General features: G+C 40.6%; 1 pseudogene; it reads left to right on the top strand.

The window, feature by feature from the left end:
- Positions 1-1,445: 1,445 nt before the first annotated feature.
- On the top strand, positions 1,446-2,419 carry LOC117312182 (putative monooxygenase p33MONOX pseudogene; annotated as a pseudogene).
- The last annotated feature ends 19,919 nt before the right edge of the window (positions 2,420-22,338 follow it).

The raw sequence follows: 22,338 nt of genomic DNA, 5'->3' as shown, positions 1-22,338 counted from the left end.
ATCAAACCACTTTATCTCACAATGCCAGAATCTTTACAAGATCGCAGCTAATGACTTCGTTTCCAGCATGGTGTCATGTGGCTCAGTTCCCAGAACCAAATCATATCTGTCAGTTCTTTTCACAGGAGCACACATCTTCTCTGTTGGTATAGAGTGTCATGCAGTGGCCGGCACTGTGCAACGGCAAACAGCTCATATCAGGACCCTCCGTCTCCTTCCCCCAGATGACTCTGCACGAGGTGAAGAAGAATGTTCACACCTGCCAATTCTGCCAAATTTCAGCCTCTCAGGCCACACACTAGTTCATTTCACATTCTCAAGAGTGTGAAGAGCTGTCTTTTGGCAGCAACCTGACTGTCTTCTACTACTTCGGAGGAAAGTAGAATTCATCTTTCCTAGTAGAATGGAGAAAAGTTTGAGACATGATGGGAAATGGTTCCTGCAGGGAGAAAAGTTTCCTTGGATGTGTCAAATCACTGTTAGCTTCAGTAAACATGGCGACTCAGCTCCAAGTGGGTCAAACTCCTCATTCCTCTCAACACCACTTCCTGGGACATTACAGGACACGAGCAAAGTGTGGAAACTTGATCAATGAGGTTTGTGGAACCCAAGGATGGCCAGGTTAAACGCCACAAAGAAATTAGTTATACAGAAATCAGTCCACTTCAGCTATAGGGCTGCCACATCAACCACAGCTTACAATTGTGTTTGAAAAAATGTACATTTGGATTGTTTTCCAGAAAATGGCTATGACATTATACCCTGACTGCATTTGCCTTTGAAAAAAATTAATACAATATGCTGTAAAACGGTCCAGCTTATAATGACAAGCTATTGAACTTACTGCCTGCATCTACCTCACAGATCTTAAAGCAACTCAAAAGAGCCACCTGAATGATTAAACAGTAATCTGTTTGCAAAATCATTTTGTCCACCAAAAATCACCTCCTAACATCCTGAGACCAATCAGTTCCTCCCTGGGTTTTTAAGCCGGAATTCTACAACTAACATGGAAAAAGGCCACATTTTTTTCTGACAGTGGTGTGAACTTTTTAACTTTTCTAGTTGTTGCTTCATTAAGGATCATATTCTTGAAATTTTCAAAAGAAATGTTATTGCTGTCAAGTCAGCACTCAGCATTCATGTAAATGATGTGATGCTGTGATTCATAATAAGAAATATATTTTTGGGTCCCTCCCTGGTTGGTGCTCGGGGCCTTCTGTGTCGCCACGGGCACAGCGCCGCTCACACCATGGCTTGGGTCACGAATGCGCCACAGCCTCTCGAGAGACGTGGGTCCTTGGAGCCTCTTTAGTGCTGGAGCTTGGGCCGCAGGCGACTCCGCGGAGGTGGAAAAACAGAACCTCTGGAATGGATGGACTCTTCCCGAGCAGCTTTGCTAATTTGCAGCAGCTGGACAATGCTCCTCTTTAACACCTGTCGGCATAATCTTCACATCATTTCACTCTGGTGGCAGGGACTCAGCTCTGAATTCTGTATAGAAAAAGCACCTGGATCCCAGTCTTTCAATGGCTTCGAGACAACCAGAAATGCCTGCCCTTGAGCCTAGGGGGCCTCTAGGCAAGATGTCCCTGCCCATCGGGACGTACCACCGGGCATTCAGCTATGATGATGCCCTGGAGGACCCTACGCCCATGATTCCTCCTCCATCAGACATGGACAGCATCCCCTGGAAGCCAGTGATTCCAGAGTGCAAGTATCAGCACCTTGCCAAGGTGGAGGAAGGAGAGGCCAGTGTCTCGTCCCGTGCCCTGCCATCGGCCACTGACGGTGTGGACAAGGTCCCCGTGGTGAAGGCTAAAGCTACCCATGTCATCATGAGGTCTCTGATCACAAAACAGACCCAGGAGAGTATTCAGCGCTTTGAGCACCAGGCAGGGCTGAGAGATGCTGGCTACACACCCCACAAGGGCCTCACCACCGAGGAGACCAAGTACCCTCGAGTGGCAGAAGCACTCCACAAACGAAAGCTCCAGAGTGGAGAGATAACAAGAGAGGAGAAGCAGCCGGCCTCCAACCAGTCCACCCCAAGCAGTAACTCCCACTCTTCCCCTAAGCAGAAGCCCAGAGGCTGGTTCACTTCTGGTTCTTCCACAGCCTTACCTGGCCCCAATCTTAGCACCATGGATTCTGGAAGCGGGGAAAAAGACAGAAGCTCAGCAGATAAATGGAGCCTCTTTGGACCAAGATCCCTCCAGAAGTCTGATTCCGGAGGCTTTGCCATCCAGGCCTACAAAGGAGCCCAGAAGCCTTCTCCAGTGGAACTGATCTGCATGCAGGCCACCCGAATGGCCGAGGATCCAGCAGTGTTCAAGCCACCCAAAATGGACATCCCAGTGACAGAAGGGAAGAAACAGCTGCCGCGGGCCCACAATCTCAAACCGTAGGACTTGAATGTTCTCACACCCACTGGTTTCTAGAGCTCTTTCTGTTCCAGGGACTCTGGATAGAGGCTGTCTTGAGCCCAGCTCCCCTTTACCTTGGCTCTGACATAGGAAAAGTTTTGTTTTGTCTTTTAAAATTTCTCTCAAACTGAGGCTAGAGCTGGAGACATAATTGAGTTTTGAGAAACATTAGTGCAAAGTTTGTCCTTGTGCAGAAGAAGCCATTTTGTACTGCTTTAGTTTAAAGTTAGACTAAACCTCAGCAGTGATGTATGGAGACCTCATTACCTATTTTTGTATCTTTACTCTACCCAAGAACTTTGGTCATTACTTACTAGGTAAATAATGTTTGTGTTGTTCCAAAACCAAGGCTTCTTGATTCCTTTACCACTCTCCATGTGTGCATGGACAAATCATGGCGTAGTGGCGTTCACTGACTAGTTTAGACAACTTTAGCCCTCTTGGCTATGCTGGCACTGTGTGCTCCAGCCTCGTCAGTTATGGGGACCCAAGATCTGTTTGAGATATGGGTATAGTTAAGAGCCAGCCTTGGCAGGGATCCCCTCTGTTTTCTGCTGAAACCGGAATCTCCTTGCTTTTTGGTAGACCTCATGGATCACTTTGTCCTGCAGCCAGTTCTTACTGTAGTACCTCTTGGGCCAGTGCTGTTGGAGGGATGCTTCTCTTTTGTGTGTCACAGAACAAACACTAGCCTTACATATCCTTTGTTGCACTTTAAAGTGAGATTAATTTAACTCCCTTTTGGTTGAAAACTTCCTAAGGGAGAAAATTCAGTCTACTGGTTTGGTACAGATAAATGGATGTTAAACTTTCTTAAAGGAGGCAGCAACTGCAGTTTGAGTATAGTCTTGCAGTTCATATGAAACTAGTGTCACCTTATTTTGAGTTTCTTGTTCAAGCCAGGGCCTGAAATTTTTTTTTTCCTGGGAGGTGGAAGAATTAAAAAATTTTCTGTATGCAATCATTTTCCCCCCAAATGAGCCTCATACCTTTATAAACACGTACCTCACTGAGGAAAGGAACTAGAGAAACCACCTTTTCATTTCTCCTCACTGTGTACATGTTCAATCATTGTCTTGAACACTGTCTCAAATTCCTGCTGTCCTTTGCTTTGGACAGTATGGTGTCTACACAAGGAGCTGAGCTGATCTTCCCACAGAGATGCCCTGGAGTCTAAAATGATCAGAGCAATTAATTGATTTGTGTCTTCTGTTATGCTTGTTTCTCTTAACTTGTTTTGGCAACAAAAATCCTTACTACTTTCTCAAAAAAATAAATAAATAAATAAATAAATATATTTTTGGTCTTAGTCCCTGTTTCTACCACAGAGCTCCTAAAACTCTCAGAATTTCCTAAGTGTGTTTTGTTATGTTAATGAGGTGACTTGTGCAAAGCACCTAAAGATGGGGCCTGGTTGCCAGGGGAACCAACCATATGATTAGAGCCTAGGAACTTTCAGCCTCACCACCCCAGGAGGGGAGAAGGGCTGGAGATTAAGTTCAGTCATCAATGGCCAATGATTTAATCAACCATGCCTAGGTAATGAAGCCTCCATAAAACCCCGAAAGGACAGGGTTGGGAGAGCTACTGGGTTGGTGAACATGTACAGATTTGGGGAGAGTGGCCCTCAGTGAGGGCATGGAAGCTTCTCACCCTTTCCCCTTTCCTTGCCCTATTCATCTCTTCCATCAGGCTCTTCTTGAGTTATATCCTTATAAAATAAACAGGTAATCTAGTAAGTAAAATGTTTCCCTGAGTTCTGTGCTGCTCTAGTACATTAATCAAACTCAAGGAGGAGGTCACTGGAACCTATATAAGGCAACTGCTAACAGCTGTAAAACAGGAAATCAACAGTAACACAATAATAGAGGGGACTTTAACACCTCACTTACATCAATGGACAGATCAACCAAAATGAAAATAAATGAGGAAACAGAAGCTTTAAATGACACAATAGATCAGCTAGATTTAATTGATATTTATAGGACATTCCATCCAAAAACATCAGATTACACTTTCTTCCCACGTGCGCATGGAACATTCTCCAGGATAGATCACATTTTGGGTCACAAATTGAGCCACAGTAAATTTAAGAAAATTGAAATCATATCAACCACCTTTTCTGACCACAATGCTATAAGATTAGAAATGAATTACAAGGGAAAAAAATGTAAAAAACACAAACACATGGAGGCTAAACACTACGCTACTAAGTAGCCAAGAGATCACTGAAGAAATCAAAGAGGAAATCAAAAAATACCTAGAGACAAATGAAAATGAAAACAAAACAATCCAAAACTTATGGGATGCAGCAAAAGCAGTTCTAAGAGGGAAGTTTATAGCTATACAAGCCTACCTCAAGAAACAAGAAAAATCTCAAATAAACAAGCTAACCTTACACCTAAAGGAAATAGAGAAAGAAGAACAAACAAAACCCAAATTTAGCAGAAGGAAAGAAATCATAAAGATCAGAGCACAAATAAATGAAATAGAAACAAAGAAAACAATAGCAAAGATCAATAAAACTAAAAGCTGGTTCTTTGGGAAGATAAACAAAATTGATAAACCATTAGCCAGACCCATCAAGAAAAACAGGGAGAGGACTCAAATCAATAAAATTAGAAATGAAAAAGGAGAAGTTACAACAGACACTGCAGAAATACAAAGCATCCTAAGAGACTACTACAAGTAACTCTATGCCAATAAAATGGACAACCTCGATGAAATGGACAAATTCTTAGAAAGGTATAACCTTCCAAGACTGAACCAGGAAGAAATAGAAAATATGAACAGACCAATCACAAGTAATGAAATTGAAACTGTGATTAAAAATCTTCCAACAAACAAAAGTCCAGGACCAGATGGCTTCACAGGTGAATTCTATTAAACATTTAGGGAAGAGCTAACACCCATCCTTCTCAAACTCTTCCAAAAAACTGCAGAGGAAGTAACACTCCCAAACTCATTCTATGAGGCCAGCATCATCCTGATACCAAAATCAGACAAAGATACTACAAGAAAAGAAAATTACAGACCAATATCACTGATGAATATAGATTCAAAAATCCTCAACAAAATACTAGCAAACAGAATCCAACAGCACATTAAAAGGATCATACACCATGATCAAGTGGGATTTATCCCAGGGTTCTTCAATATATGCAAATGAATCAATGTGATAAACCATATTAACAAATTAAAGAATAAAAACCATATGATCATCTCAATAGATGCAGAAAAAGCTTTTGACAAAATTCAACACCGATTTATGATAAAAAACTCTCCAGAAAGTGGGCATAGAGGGAACCTACCTCAACATAATAAAGGCCATATATGATGATCCCACAGCAAACATCATTCTCAATGGTGAAAAACTGAAAGCATTTCCTCTAAGATCAAGAACAAGACAAGGATGTCCACTCTCACCGCTATTATTCAACACAGTTTTGGAAGTCCTAGCCTCAGCAATCAGAGAGGAAAAAGAAATAAAAGGGATACAATTTGGAAAAGAAGGAGTAAAACTGTCACTGTTTGCAGATGACATGATACTTTACATAGAGAATCCTAAAGATGCCACCAGAATACTAGAGCTAATCAATGAATTTGGTAAAGTTGCAGGATACAAAATTAATGCACAGAAATCTCGTGCATTCCTATACACTAATGATGAAAAATCTGAAAGAGAAATTAAGGAAATACTCCCATTTACCATTGCAACAAAAAGAATAAAATACCTAGGAATAAACCTACCTAGGGAGACAAAAGACCTGTCTGCAGAAAACTATAAGACACTGATGAAATAAATTAAAGATGATACCAACAGATGGAGAGATAAACCATGTTCTCGGATTGGAAGAATCAATATTATGAAAATGACTATACTCCCCAAAGCAATCTACAGATTCAATGCAATCCCTGTCAAATTACCAATGGCATTCTTTATGGAACTAAAACAAAAAATCTTAAAATTTGTATGGAGACACAAATGACCCCGAATAGCCAAAGCAGTCTTGAGGGAAAAAAACGGAGCTGGAGGAATCAGACTCCCTGACTTCAGACTATACTACAAAGCTACAGTAATCAAGACAATATGGTACTGGCACAAAAACAGAAACACAGATTAATGGAACAAGATAGAAATCCCAGAGATAAACCCACACACCTATGGTCAACTAATCTATGACAAAGGAGGAAAGGATATACAATGGAGAAAAGACAGTCTTCAATAAGTGGTGCTGGGAAAACTGGACAGCTACATGTAAAAGAATGAAATTAGAACACTCCCTAACACCATGCACAAAAATAAACTCAAAATGGAGTAGAGACCTAAATGTAAGTCTGGACACTATAAAACTCTTAGAGGAAAACATAGGAAGAACACTTTTTTTTTTTTTTAATTTATTTTTTGCTGTACGCAGGCCTCTCACTGCTGTGGCCTCTCCTGTTGCGGAGCACAGGCTCCAGACACGCAGCCTCAGCGGCCATGGCTCACGGGTCCAGCCGCTCCGTGGCACGCAGGATCCTCCCGGACCGGAGCACGAACCTGCGGCCCCTGCATCGGCAGGCGGACTCCCAACCACTGCGCCACCAGGGAAGCCCCCAGGAAGAACACTTTTTGACATAAATCACATCAAGATATTTTTTTGATTCACCACCTAGAGTAATGGAAATAAAAACATAAACAAACAAATGGGACCTAATGAAACTGAAAAGCTTTTGCACAGCAAAGGAAACCATAAACAGGACGAAAAGACAACCCTCAGAATGGGAGAAAATATGTGCAAAACGAATCAACGGACAAAGGATGAATCTCCAAAATATATAAACAGCTCATGCAGCTCAATATTAAAAAAAACCAAACAACCCAATCCAAAAATGGGCAGAAGACCTAAATAGACATTTCTCCAAAGAAGATATACAAATGGCCAAGAAGCACATGAAAAGCTGCTCAACATCACTAATTATTAGAGAAATGCAAATCAAAACTACAATGAGGTATCACCTCACACCAGTTAGAATGGGCATCATCAGGAAATCTACAAACAACAAATGCTGGAGAGGGTGTGGAGAAAATGGAACCCCCTTGCACTGTTGGTGGGAATGTAAATTGATACAGCCACTATGGAGAACAGCATGGAGGTTCCTTAAAAATCTAAAAATGGAATTACCATATGATCCAGCAATCCCACTACTGGGCACATACCCAGAGAAAACCATAATTCAAAAAGACACATGCACCCCAATGTTCACTGCAGCACTATTTACAATAGCCAGGTCATGGAAGCAACCTAAATGCCCAATGACAGATGAATGGATAAAGAAGATGTGGTACATATATACAATGGAATATTACTCAGCCATAAAATGGAATGAAATTGGGTCATTTGTTGAGACGTGGATGGATCTAGAGACTGTCATACAGAGTGAAGTAAGTCAGAAAGAGAAAAACAAATATCGTATATTAACGCATATATGTGGAACCTAGAAAAATGGTACAGATGAACGGGTTTGCAGGGCAGAAATTGAGACACAGATGTAGAGAACAAACGTATGGCCACCAAGGGGGGAAAGCTGCGGGGGGCTGGGGGGTATTGTGATGAATTGGGCAATTGGGATTGACATGTATACACTAATATGTATAAAATTGATGACTAATAAGAACCTGCTGTATAAAAAAAAAGTAAATAGTATTCAAATGATATTATATGAAATTACTATAATTTAATACTATAATTATAACATCACATTAGATTATAATTAAAGCACTGGGACAGTGCCTAGCCCATGTTTGTTAAATAATAAAACATATAAATATGCAAAATGTGAACTTCTGTAAATGCACAGACATGAATCTATTTGTTGTACTATGTTATCCAAACAGCTCTATGAAATTTTATTCAGTTAGATTACATTCCAATGCAAGAACTACAAGTACACTCAGAGCCTCAGCACATTTATTAGCTGTGAGACTTGATGAAAAAAATGAAATTTCTCTAGAACATATCAGGATTTGAGAACAACAGGGAACTATGCCATCCATGGACATTGGAACATTTTTGAAGCCCTTTGCTACTGATGTGACTATTGTTTTATCTATAGTAGAAGCTCTACCAAAAATATCCCAGCCCATTTGAGCTGCAGGCTCAAAGTTCTGCCTTCATTCCCACATGGTGGGTTTGACATATCCCCAGGGATATCTGCCGTAAGTAAGGATAAGAAGGTTCTAGCATGTTTGTGAACATGCAAATTCTTAGACCTCCCGTCATGGAAATTTCGTTCCAGTCGGCCGGAGGTTGAGCCGAGGAATCTGCATTTTAACATACATCAATTTCCGACATAGGTGGTCTAATGCCTACTGATTAAGAGTCACTGGACTAGAGGATCCTCCACTCAGTTTGGGATGAGCCCTCAGGTTCATGCGTGTACTCACAGTGTGGCTGTCACAGGCTTTCCAGCTGAGTCTAAAGTGTTTGAGGTTTTCCTGGATTCTCGAATTGCTGGAGCATTGCTTAAATGGAACCAAATCTACGTATGATAAATCCCAAGGATAGGGGCTTCCCTGGTGGCGCAGTGGTTGAGAGTCCGCCTGCCGATGCAGGGGACACGGGTTTGTGCCCCGGTCCGGGAGTACCCCACATGCCGCGGAGCGGCTAGGCCCGTGAGCCATGGCCGCTGAGCCTGCGCGTCCGGAGCCTGTGCTCCGCAACAGGAGAGGCCGCAACAGTGAGAGGCCCGCGTACCGCAAAAAAATAAAAAACCAAGAAAATCCCAAGGATATATCTGCATGAGTCTGGCCTTTACAACAGGAGTGCTGAAGTTCTATTCCAATAAGAATTTGCTTCCTTTTATTTGCTCTGGGCTGTTCTCAAAATGAAGCTGTGAACTGGAAGAATTTGGTCTTTGTATCCTACCTCCTATGCCTTCATCACTTCTAGCTTCAATATCCAAACAACATGTGGGAAACTGGAGCTTCTTGGCTCCTGAGGATCACCAACTGAGGCACCCAACCAAAGCAGCCTAACCCTTCTTCCCCTGCTCTGTATCTTTCCCTGTCTCCTCCATCAAAATGCACTTCATCCATTTCCCATCTGGTCAGGATCCTAGCTAGCATCAGCACCATGACAAAACTTTGATGTGATACAGCAAAATGAACTAACAGACTAATATTTTATTTGGAAGCCCAACTAGGGCTAAGAGAAGGAGATTTTCTCTTGGGTCTCACACATTGCAAAATAAAGTTAATGAATAAAGTTAAAATGATGGTGCCAGGTGATGTGGGCATGCAAAGATGTTCCTTCCTCCACTTTTTTGTTAGAGAGAATAAGAACGTACTCAGTTTATCAGAAATCTACTACCTTTTGTTGACAATTCAACCAGGTCATAGAAAGTCTTAGCCAACTAATAGGGTTTGGAATTCAACATGGCAAAACCTAGACCTTAAGAGGTTTCAATTTTTGGAAGGAAAATTCAGAATAATTTATTAGAATACAAAATATAATAAAAATTAAAAATAGGGGTCATATACCCAAAATCTTGTTTGGTTAAAATGAGGTTCCACCGCACTGTTCAAACCTAAGACCAACTATTGTAGCATTAGAACAGACACAATAGCCAAGCAAAATTCTCAGAGGAAAACAGAGGAAACCAGTTCTCCCATAAAAGCTTTAAAAAGGCAGTAGAGACTTACTGTATTTTAGACCATTTTTTATGATCTCACAGTATCCAACATGATTAACACTTAAATATATAATGAAATAGTAGTACTTTAGGGTAAGATAAAGGGGAGGAGAGGAATATCCCATAATTTACTGATATTTTTGCATTGTTAGAATCATTCAAACTTTGGCTCTGTCCTTGGATTCAGACATATCTAGAGGCCTTTGGCTTCTTAGTAGTAAGCCATTTACCCATAACTTTCAAACTTCATGGTTACACTTAACATTTAAGCCTTAATGGATGCTAATGGGTTACTTTTTTTAAGGTAGTGTGTTATTTTACAGGGGATTTTTATATACAAGGCCTTACAAATTTCAGGGAATGACTCAAAGTTAGAAACAGCATGCACTATAATAAGATAGGAAGAAAGATATCAGGAGGGAGGTAAGTAGTCTTGCAACCTCTAAAATAAACAATCCTATGTTGTCACCTACAGTCTCCAATGTATAGGAAAAAACCTTGCTGATTATAGGGCTTCCCACATGGTCCAATTCCAGCAACAATCTCTAAGGGGAAGAGTAGAAATATGGTTCATATTAAAAAAGATCTATCAGGCAATAAAGCAAAATTCCAGCTCATATGGGCAGAACTCTTAATAACATCTATAACTTTAGGACAATTCATTTTGCTTCGCCTTGGACTGAGCTGCAGGTTTCTGAGGAGATCTTGTTAGCTTTGGAGAGTAGGAGAAGAAACACAGGCAGTCCTCTACAGAAACTCACTTTCAGGATGAAGAAAGGTCCTGGGAAGTCGATGTGTCTGAACTGTATATTTTCGATACATGAGCATATACCTGGGGCTCAAAACTGACACAATGGTAGTAATAAGTGGTCCTAGCTGCCACTGACTTATAGCCAACCACTGCACTCAGTTCTTCACTGTGTGACTGCAGTAGGGTTCTGCATCTCTCTCAGCTTTTGCTTCCACATCTGTACAGTGGATATGGTAATAATCCATATCTCTCAGGCTATGGTGAAGAAGAAATGACACCACAAGTAAAAACACTTGATAAATGCTCAAGCACTACACAGTTCTTCCGTAATCATGATACAAAATCAGATGCTTTTCTCTTCTATGCATATGTTTTCGTAAATGAATAATTGGTCCCACCCAAATAGAGAGAGCTTTAAGAACCACATTCTAACACTCTTTAAGAGAGGCCTATTTACAACCTCATTGTTTGAGCTTCTGATAAACATAATTGGCTGAATCATAAAACATGTTTTAGAGATTTGTGAGAAATTTCAGTGCAGTTGAGTAAGAGGATGGCTGGAGAGCCAGAGCCCCTGGCTGTCTGTCTGCAGAAGAGCAGCTGCTGAGTGGCTAATTCCACAACCTCGGCCCTCTCTCCTGGTGTTCTGAACCATACTGACCTTGTGTGCCCTGGTGGCAGACATCCTGTCGTCACTTCACAGATAACATCTCAGTCGAAGGTCATTTTCTCAGGGAAAAGTGAACCATTGACCCCATTCAGACTAAGTTAGACCCTTCTGTTACATTCTCATAGTATTCTGTATTTTCTTTCTAGCACCTAGCAGAGTGGATGAATAACATTGATAAATAGGATTCTTTGATTAATGCCTGCCTCTTCTGGAGTATAAGCTCATTAGGGTGCAAAGTATGAATGCTGACCTCCTCATTATAGCAACCCAGAACATAGCTCATGGTCTGGTACACAGTGGGAGCTAAATAAATGTTTCATTCTTTAATGAAGAGTGAGGACTTGAAGCCAAATCCTCTGATGCCAAAGCCAGGGTTCACTTTACTAACAAAGAAATGGCTCTAAGTATTACCTGGGGAGCCCAGTAAAATACAGATTCCCAATTATTCCAACCCCATAGAATTAGAAACTCCCAGGGCCAGAGGACTCTTTATTTTCTGGTTGCAGCCAGTCATAGACCAGCTATACGAACCACTGCACTACACCCACATGTGCATCAGCTTAACAAACAGTATACTTACAGAGGATCCAGAATCCTGGTATTTTCAGTTCCTACCCTCTGCTCAATGTTCGAAAGGAACACCGTCCAATCTGCCTCATATTGTGTCAGGGAAGTGGATGAAACTCAAAAGCAGTTCCCATGTCTCCACATAGAACACACACTGTGTAATCCTTCCCATAACTAAATCAAATGCATTTTAAAAAGCAAAACTTTAAAGCATATTGCTAAGTCAAAGAAGCCAGCCTGCAAAGGATACATACCATATAATTCCAACTATGCGACATTTTGGAAAAGGAAAAACTATAAATAGTAAGATGACCTGTGGCTGCCCAAGGCTTGGGGGGAGGGACGGAGTGATGAACAGGTAAAGCACAGGGAATTTTTAGGATGGTGAAATTGTTCTGTTTGAAACTGTAATGGTGGATACATGATATCACACATTTGTCAAAACCGAGAGAACCGTGCAACACAAAAAGGGAGCCCTAATAGAAACTACAGACTTCGGTTAATAATAACATATCAATATTGATTCATTGATTGTAACCAAGGAACCACCTGGAAGCAAGATATTAATAATAGGGGAAATAATGGGGAAAATGGGAAGCTGGGTGAGTGTATGGAACTCTAAGTACTATCTGCTCAGTTACACTATAAATCTAAAACTGTATTTTTTCAAAAGCGTAAAAAATAAAACATACCCCCAAAATGACGGTGGGAGTAGAGTACCACAGCTTCATCACACTCTCATTTACTCAGTGCTTACTGCATGGGGAGCACCAAGCTGAGAATTTTCAAACATCACCTCATTTAACCCCAACAATACTGCTCTGTGGCAGCTAATACCAATATCCTCACACTCCCTTGAGGGTTAGGGAACCGAAAGCAGGTGCTGTTAAGTCCTTGCCCAAAAGAACATAGCCAGCCAGTGTCACTAGGTTTCAAACTCAGGGCCAGGTTGCCCCAAACCGCACACGTTTACCCACTGTGGGAACCTGCTTCGATTTATTTACTTGTAGTTGCTTTGGCCTATGCACAAACAAGTGGTTTACTATGAAGTTTAATCCATAACTGTAAGTCAAAATGATTAGGGTATTATAACACAGGGTCAGATGAAAAGATTCTCACCATGAAGCAATGCCTGCAGATAAGCCTGGGACACACACACACAGAGGAAAACAAACACTGCCCTCCAGGAGTATATGGGATGGTGGAAAAGCACGGCTTATGAGCAACAGCATAATGAAATCAGGTTTCAAATGTTGAAATAATTTTCTAGGTCCAAGATGGAGACACTCCTGCCCAGGGTCCCCTATCAGGGAACTTTAACTTAGATAACCTTTGCATCCCTATAAATGCTCCCGTTGACCAGAAATACAGAATATCTGGTCAGCCAATCCCCAAACGAGGTTGACTATGTGGCCCCAGTCAATCGGATAATTTCTATTTTTCTCTGCCTTGTTCTTTATTCTTTATCCTCGAAAAGCTTCCTGCCTTCAGTCCCATTCTGCAGTTCTCTGAAAGGAGTAGTAAATAAAGTTTATGTCACCTAAATTGTCTTCTTTAATCATTTTTTACCACGAATAAACCAATCACGGTAACATTGATGTATGAACTGAAATGACAACGTTTTGCTTTAAAACCAAACTATTTTTTTAATAACAATGACAATAAAAAGGCCATAAAAAAGAGAGACTAGGAACCACCACATTGAAAGAGACTTAAGGGCCATATCAGCCTCGTGCAATGTGTGAGTCTCATGGATCTTTATTCAGACAAACCGACTATGGAGAAATTAGTAAATTTTGAACACAGATTGAACATTATATGATGCTAAGGAATTAAGTTTTAGGTGTAGTAATTTTATTAGAATTAGGTCTTTTTAAAAAAAATATATCAAAACTATTAAAGATAAACCTCATGGAGATGAAGTATTATATCTGGGATTTGCTTCTAAACAATTTGAGAATGGGTGGAGAGTGGGTACAGGTCAAATGAAATTAGCTGTTGAGTGATAATTGTATAATTGTTGGAGGGAACAGTGGGTACATGGAGTTCATTATACTCCTCTCTCTTTGAAAATGTTTGAAATTTTCCATTATGAACATATTTTTTTAAAGTTTATTATCCAGCATTAGTTCCAGCACTTATCTAACCATGTACATTGCTCTCATTCAATAAATATGAACATTAATTATAAAAATAATAATTGTAACACATGAGGTCCATATACAAGCATTTTCACTCTGATTGTTTTAATAAATCATGCTCTACAGTTTCTGTTAACGTTTTCAGGAAACAGCTCCACATCAATCTTTTTTTTTTTTTTTTTGGCTGCGTTGGGTGTTGGTTGCTGCACGCGGGCTTTCTTTAGTTGCAGCCAGCGGGGGCTACTCTTCATTGCAGTGTGCGGGCTTCTCATTGCGGTGGCTTCTCTTGTTGCAGAGCACGGGCTCTAGGTGCGCAGGCTTCAGTAGCTGTGGAATGCGGGCTCAGTAGTCGTGGCTCACGGGCTCTAGAGAGCAGGCTCAGTAGTTGTGGCACGCAAGCTCAGTAGTTGTGGAACACAGGCTTAGTTGCTCTGCAGCATGTGGCGTCTTCCCAGACCAGGGATCAAAACCACGTTCCCTGCATTGGCAGGCGGATTCTTAACCACTGTGCCACCAGGGAAGCCCACCCACATCAATCTTCACTGTTTCTGTTGTCTCTCTGTCCTGGGTCTCTCACTGTTCATTTCCCTCAGTAGCCTGTGGCCAGAAAAGGGCATCCCTGGCAGAAGGAAGAAGTTGAAGGAGCACTGTTACCTACTGATGTCTTCCCCTCAAGTGGAGGCCAGGATGCACTCTCGGGCTGCTTGTGGCTGCTCTGAATACAGTAACAGGTCTCCTTCATCCCTGGGCATCACACACTGCCACAGACACCCACATCTGGATCCAGGTGACCCAGAGCATCTTAGAATCTGCATCATTCCCCCCCACACCCGGGGTTTGGATTAGTTCTTCACTTAAGATACTTCGGAAGGACCATTCCAAGGACTCTGAGTGAATCATAGAAGATGTATAAAGGAAAATGAAGTTCTACCTCCTTCCCAAATGGGACAGGACAAGCCCTTGGCTAGCCACAGGGAGACATTAGCTGGAAGGCTGATGCCAAACAGGAGGAAATAGTAGTGAAACAGGAGGGAAGGGGGCAGGGCACAACCTTTAAAAGAATGACATAGCCATAGTACATGACGAAAACTAGTGAGAACCAACTAGGTCCAAGATGGCAGAAGACTCAACTTCCAGTAGACCTTGAGCCTCATTATATGCTCATTGTAATACATTAGCATGCTAAATGACACACCCAACAGTGCCATGACAGTTCTGAAGCCAACCATAAAAGGTCAAAAAGTGGGCGGTGGCCCAATTCCTGGAAATCCGCACCCCTTCCCCAAATAGTTGGACTAATCGTCCCACTCATTCGCACATAAAAATTAACCATGCCACATTTCGAAGCCTCTTGCCTCTTGCTTCTTGCCTTTCAAGATGGCCCACACTCTGTGGAATGTGTTTCCCTCTAAATAAATCTGATTCTTACCTATCACTTTGTCTCCAAATTCTTTCGTGACAAAGAAAGGACCTTAAATTCACTGGCAACAGTAGGGATTCCATTTCCCCAGCAACAAAAGTATAAGCCTAAGTCATGAAGTACCTTCATGAAATCTAACTTCAGAGGCTGGCACATTATTTTGCTGCAGAAGTTTCTTTGACAGTACGTGGGATGATCACGGCAGTCTGAATCCCACACCATGGGCGTCCTAGGATTATAAAGCTAGTTTTGTGTTGTGTTACATATAGAGCATACGAATAACTATGCAGCACATTCTGATTGCAGAGGAAGCAAGAGGTGAAAATATTTACCTGCTACCCTCTTCCCCCCAAGGAGTCCCTCACTCCGAGGAAGAAAAATTTCACAGACAAGTTAAGTGAACGTTTCAACTTTGGTTGACTTATTCAGCCAGCTGTTAAGGCATTCTTTTTAAACTCTTGTCATTTACTTGTGCAGTTTTGGCTTTTGGTATTCAAAACATTCCAAAAGGCTGCATTCATTTTCCTTTCCAGAAGTTCTTAAAGGTGTCTGGGGAATTTCACTAAGCCCAGTGAATTAAAATTCTAAAGGTCAGGAAGTGTATCACTGTGTACTTAAACAGTGACCCTGTGTGGTACAAAAGTGAAAGATTGATTATGCAAATTGGCAAGTGCATATTATCTGAGATGCTGTTGCAGAATATTGAACTGAATTCCAGGAGGGACAGAGGAGCTCATCCCAGCCTGTCCATTCACAAACTGATGTTAGGTAAATTATGAAATTCCTTTGAGCCTCTGTTAAGAGAATGGATGCAGATTAGATGAGGGTCACTCAAAATCTCAGATTCAGTGAAATGCTTATTAACCTAACAACCCTTCAATTTACAATGATTTGGGTTTCTCTGGTATGATGAGTTTGAAACATGATAATAACCCCCCAAGAGGCTGCCTCAAACCAAAACTCCAATATGGTATTCCATGCAACAGGAACTTTCTCTGAAAAATGGCCATTTGCACAGAAGACTCCCTTTCTGAGGGTAGGTTCATCCAGGATAGCAAGTTGTAATAAGGAAGAACAAATCTGACACCATATTAGATCTGTTTCTTTTACTTTAATCTTTGTATTTTATCGCTTTTGCTTCAAGTTAAGAATGTTGCCTATAGCCTGAAATACATAGGATCACCGATTCTCAAGGCTCTGACCTTTAAGGGTATAACACTTTTCCATTCATATAGAGATAAAAAGTTGCAGAACAGAGACTAACATTTGTCTTGTTGGAGGTTTACAGGAACATCATGACCTGACCTACCTGGACAGCTGCAAGAACAAAGGATTCTGATACCAAGAAGTTTGCACCAACCAACCAGGCCCCTCCCTCACCTAGCCTTTAAAAATGCTTTGCTGAAACCCTTCAAAGCATTCAGGGGTTTGGGGGCATGAGCCACCCGTTCTCCTTGCATGGGCTGCAATAAACCTTTCTCTGCTCCAAACTCCGACATTTTGGTTTGTTTGATCTCACTGTGTGTCAGGCACATGAACTTCTGTTTGGTAACAAAATCACAGATCAGATGTTGCTTAATGAACTTAGGATCAGAACATATGACATTGTGCTTCTGAAAACCTGTTTCCTGCAAACAAAAATAGCTTGTAAGATTTCAGCCATTACAGGAATATATCCATTTAGATACTCAGCATTAACCATGACAATCACAGCATTCTCTCTTCTGATGAATTCTAGAGAAATGCTTTTAATGCTCATTTTCCACTCCATAGAGCCAGTGATCCTACAATTACAACTTTATCTCACCTCTCTAATAAATGATTACATAACGACTTCTCTTACACTCTCTGCTTTCTCTTCCTTGTAGCAGACACTTGGCCACATCGCCTGGCCCACCAGATTTCAGCACAGCAGTGCAGGACAATACCGTGCAAGTGACCAGCATCCATTTCAAGCCACACTGTGGCATCTCTCAGATTTGGGGCTTTCTCTGATGTCACACAAGGCAGCACAGCCCACAACTCCCCCCCACTAAGCACAGCTTGGAAGTGCATAGAGCAAATGAGCCTCTAGGGGCAGCCCTCAACCAACAGGAGACAGGAATTAATGGAGGCAGCCTCCCTGTCCTTCGCTGGAACATCTCTAAGGTGAATTCTTAAAGGGCTCCGACAGAATTGATCACCAACTGTCCACAGAGGTGGCCAGTCCAATAACTCACCATTTCCCCACTTCACGTCTCACTCTCCCACTCCCTCACCTCCGCCTCCTGGGATTAACTCCCAAGTAAACTATGTGTACCCACATATTTGTCTCATGCTCTGCTTTCAGGGAGACTTTCAGGGAGACTCTAAGTCTGTTTTCATGGTCCCCTTATTTAGGATGATGACCATCAAAATATACTTCTTCCTTTTGTCTAATACACCAGGTTTGTTGAGGGAGATAAATGTCTGCCAGGCTGCTGAGGCCAATACAGTTCTCCCATGACAGAGAATTTTAACACATATTGGCTGAAAGAGTTACAGTGGTTGGTCCACTTTATGGAGTCTCTAAATCATTGTTCCTCATTTTCGTTGTCTTAGAATATATGCTAGCTGACTTGGAATCAGCTGTGCGTTCTGAATAAAGACTTAACACCTCCCCTTATATTAATACTCTTAGACTTATTGCTTAGAGCTGATTTGGGGAAAGAGTAGGTATATTGTCCTTGAAATTAAACTTTCTTTCAAAGCAAGGCAATGACTTTTTGAAGTGAACATTTTTGAAACTTTTTAGAGCTTACAGTAACTAAACATTAAGAGTAAATATATTTGCATTTATTAAATATGAAAACAAATTTACAGTTGCAACCAAAATTCTCTCAACAGTTCTTAAGATAATTTTATTTATTACTTTGCTTTCATTTGGACTTTTCCTTATAATGAATTGTTTTACCTTTAAAGAAATGACTTTTTACAAAATACTAATAATGCCTTGCATTTGCCTGGCACTTTCTTGAATTATTTTATTTGAGGCTCAGAAAAAACTTTGTAAGATAATGATAATACTCAGTTTTACAAATAAGGAAACAGACCACATTGCTAATAAGAAGCAGTGTCAGCATTCAAATCCAGGTCTTCCAGCTCCAAGTTCAATAATAAGCCATTTGTCTCATAAGTATTAACGCTTCCATGAAGAATGCCTAAAAATCACTTCCTAGGGCTTCCCTGGTGGCGCAGTGGCTGACAGTCCGCCTGCCGATGCAGGGGACACGGGTTCGTGCCCCGGTTCGGGAAGATCCCACATGCCGCGGAGCAGCTGGGCCCGTGAGCCATGGCCGCTGAGCCTGTGCATCCGGAGCCTGTGCTCTGCAGCGGGAGAGGCCACAACAGTGAGAGGTCCGCGAACAGCAAAAAAAAAAAAAAAAAAAAAAAAATCACTTCCTAGCATTCCACAGAGTGAAACAGAAGCACATTTCTCAGCAACGGTATTCCAAAAGTAAGACAAAAAGTGAAGTCTCTCCTTCACAGAATGAAGGACAGAAACAAGTAACTACATCAGGTCATCAAGAAGAGACACTGGTCACCTCCTAGGTGTTCAGACTCCAGGAAAGATAGTTTCATTGAGCATGCAACCCTGATAAATCCAGCCACCTGACAAAACACAAGAGTTGTAAAGGGCTCATTCTGGTTTATCAAATCAATGATCCATAAAGTCAAAACTCTCTCCAAAGGAGAACTTGACATGATGGACAGAAACAATTCTGTAGGGGCCGTTAGGGTTTATCACATTAAAGGCATTCTGTTCTGATTGACTAGAACAAATCTTAGAGATAGGCTGATACTCAGGAAAGAAGTGACCACTGATCAAGGACATGAAATGGTAGGGTGTTAACACTGGGACCCTGGACAAATGACCCCTGTGGTTCCACCTGGACACCCCATGACCTGCTTCTGTGTGACGACGCTAACTTTGTTATGTTCTTGTCTTACTAGCAGTTATATTTTGAGGAATTGGGTCCCCATCCCTCACATAAAATGTGTTTGGTACTCTGTGACCTAGAAAATTTAAAAATAAAGACTTAAATGACTTAACACGTCCAAAAAAATATTATTTAAGAGCATTAACATTGATGGTACAGAAAAGTAGGTCCTTTGCAATCACAAAATCCAGAACCATTTCTCAGCAACAAAGAAATGAAAAAGTAACCATTGCAAAGGGTAAAAAAGTATGATTAAGTGAATCTTGACTGAAGGAAGGGAACTAGGTCCTAAAGCTTTGTCTGTGGCAGAAATTGTATTGGTCACTCACCTCCATCAACTTTAAGCTATCAATCAAGGCTTTCTTCTCCAAGGTGCTGCAATTAACTTTGTGAGCAAAGCTTAGTCTTCTTAATCTTTGTCCAGCACTCTTTTTATAAACTAATACCAAAAAAACTCACCAAACTTTCCAGAAATATACTCCATCCTTCTCCTTTAATAATATACTGAGTCACTTAAATATTTTAGAAGTTTAACATTTAATTTTAAAATCTAATGAGTTGTTTTCCCTTTCTCTTCCTTTCCTTCTTGAACAATTTAATCATAAATCCAGTAAGTAGGGCATAGGGTTCAGCAAAGTAGGCAAACAGGCCAGCAGGGATTGGGGTGTGGAGAGCTGAATGGCCCAGCTCAGGATGCCAGAAACTGAAGTGAGTGAGAAGGACATTTGTGTAGAAACACTACCCAGAGTAGAGTGTCATAGCCTAGAAGAGTGAAGAAGCATCTTCATGGAAGGGTGATCTGGCATGGGGTGTCAGAGGCCAAGGAGAGAGAGGAGAGCTTCCATGCAGAGCAGGGAATAGCAGGGTCAATAGAAGCCTGGTTATGTAGTGATCAAATAAGTATACATATTCAGTGTAATTGGAGCCGTTCACTGTCAGAGAAGGAAGATACAAATACTGAAATGGAAAAAATTAGAAAGCACTCAATGAACAAATTTAATTAGACCCAGCTATTATCTGTCCCTCTACCCACTGCTAAGGAGAAGTTGAGGAAAATCATTCAGTAGAATATAGGTCTATTTAGATTCATAGTATTGCAAAATGAGATGTTAGACTTGTTTTGCCCCCTCTGGATTATTTCCATACAGATTTGACTGACTTACATCAAATCAAAAGGAAGAAGGAGAGAATTTTATGGTTGAAGAAAATACAACCTCTTTCCTTTGTACAAGATTTAAACGTATATATATTTTTAAATAATTTGATTCGGTAATTAAATTTCTCTGGTAGCATTTGCCTCATTATACCAGTGATTGATAAGTGGTGAAAATAAAGTTGCAGATTGTCATTCCAGCTTGCCAAGTCTGAGATGGATGTTCCAGAATGGTGTTTCCTCTCCTAAATACTGTTGTTTCGGCCCATGTGTGATTACAGTTCACTATTTTTCCAACTGGTTTTGCTTAAGCAATTACGATTATCCGGCACATGTTCTTCTGTCATAGGAAGCAGTGGCAGGCATGAAAGTGAACTGGAAGAGAGTCGGGAGCAGACTCTGGAACAATCTAACCATGACTTTGGATAAATCACTTAAGCTCAGCATGTCTCAGTTTCCACTCCTATAAAATTAGAATATCAAGCAAAACAATTTCTAATGTTCCTTTCAACTTGTCTTCTTCATTTTCATTCAAGATATTGTCTTAATTAAATTGCAAACAACCACTTAAATTTTTAAAAATTTTCTCACAGTTTTTTGTTGTGGTTTTTCGTGGATTTTTGTTTATCATAGGGCCTCAGACATGTTAACAAATTATCAGTATCTTGTCTTAAATTTGTAGAAACTTTTTACAATATTGCAGAAATTATCCACAATATGCAAACTTGTTATTTCGGTGTTGTCTCAATTTATAGTTTGAATTTTGCACCTGCTAAGAAAATGTATTCTTTTTTTTTTTTTTTTTTTTTTTTTTTTTGCCCGCGCCGTGTGGCATGTGGGATGTGGGATCTTAGTTCCCTGACCAGGGATCAAACCCGTGTCCCCTGCATTGGGAGCGTGGAGTCTTATCCGCTGGACCACCAGGGAAGTCCCAGAAAATGTATTCTTATTAGGAGTGATAAAAGCCTGCCCAATTTCAGCCATCTCTCTGTGTTTGCTTTCTGATATACACACCTGAGGACCAACCCCAGTAATATGAGGCATGTTAAAAATTTAAGCTATTTATAGGATACCAATCAATCAGTAAACATAGTAGAAATATATGTATTGTAGAAGCAGTGAATGAAATCTATAAAATATAGAATTTCTCTAAAACATACCTTTGCTACTTCAAGATACCCCTAAATAAAACCTTATAAAGTTTTTTTTATAAATTAACAATTTACTTAGAAATTCATTTTCTTAGAAATTTACTTAGAAATTCATTTTCTTAGAAATTAACAATCTACGTACTGATTTAGAAAAATGACCTTCGAATCAGGTTATAACTATTTGAATTTTTAATCTTTCTTTATGTATATAATTTATGTCCATTGTTTCATTATGTGAATTATTTACATAATATAAGCTTTTAACATTGTGGTGAAATGAATAGAAGGTTGCTAAGTAATGTAATTTATTCCTCATAAGTTAACTTTCTCAGAGATTGAATGTTAAAAATGAAGAGCTCTTTGTAACATCAGATAAAATATTGCTTTTCTTTTAACTAGGTACTACTCTTATATTGAGAATCC

Source organism: Tursiops truncatus, chromosome 4, assembly GCF_011762595.2.
Source record: "Tursiops truncatus isolate mTurTru1 chromosome 4, mTurTru1.mat.Y, whole genome shotgun sequence".
Taxonomy (NCBI): Eukaryota; Metazoa; Chordata; class Mammalia; order Artiodactyla; family Delphinidae; genus Tursiops; species Tursiops truncatus.
This window is presented reverse-complemented; position numbering and strand designations above follow the sequence as displayed.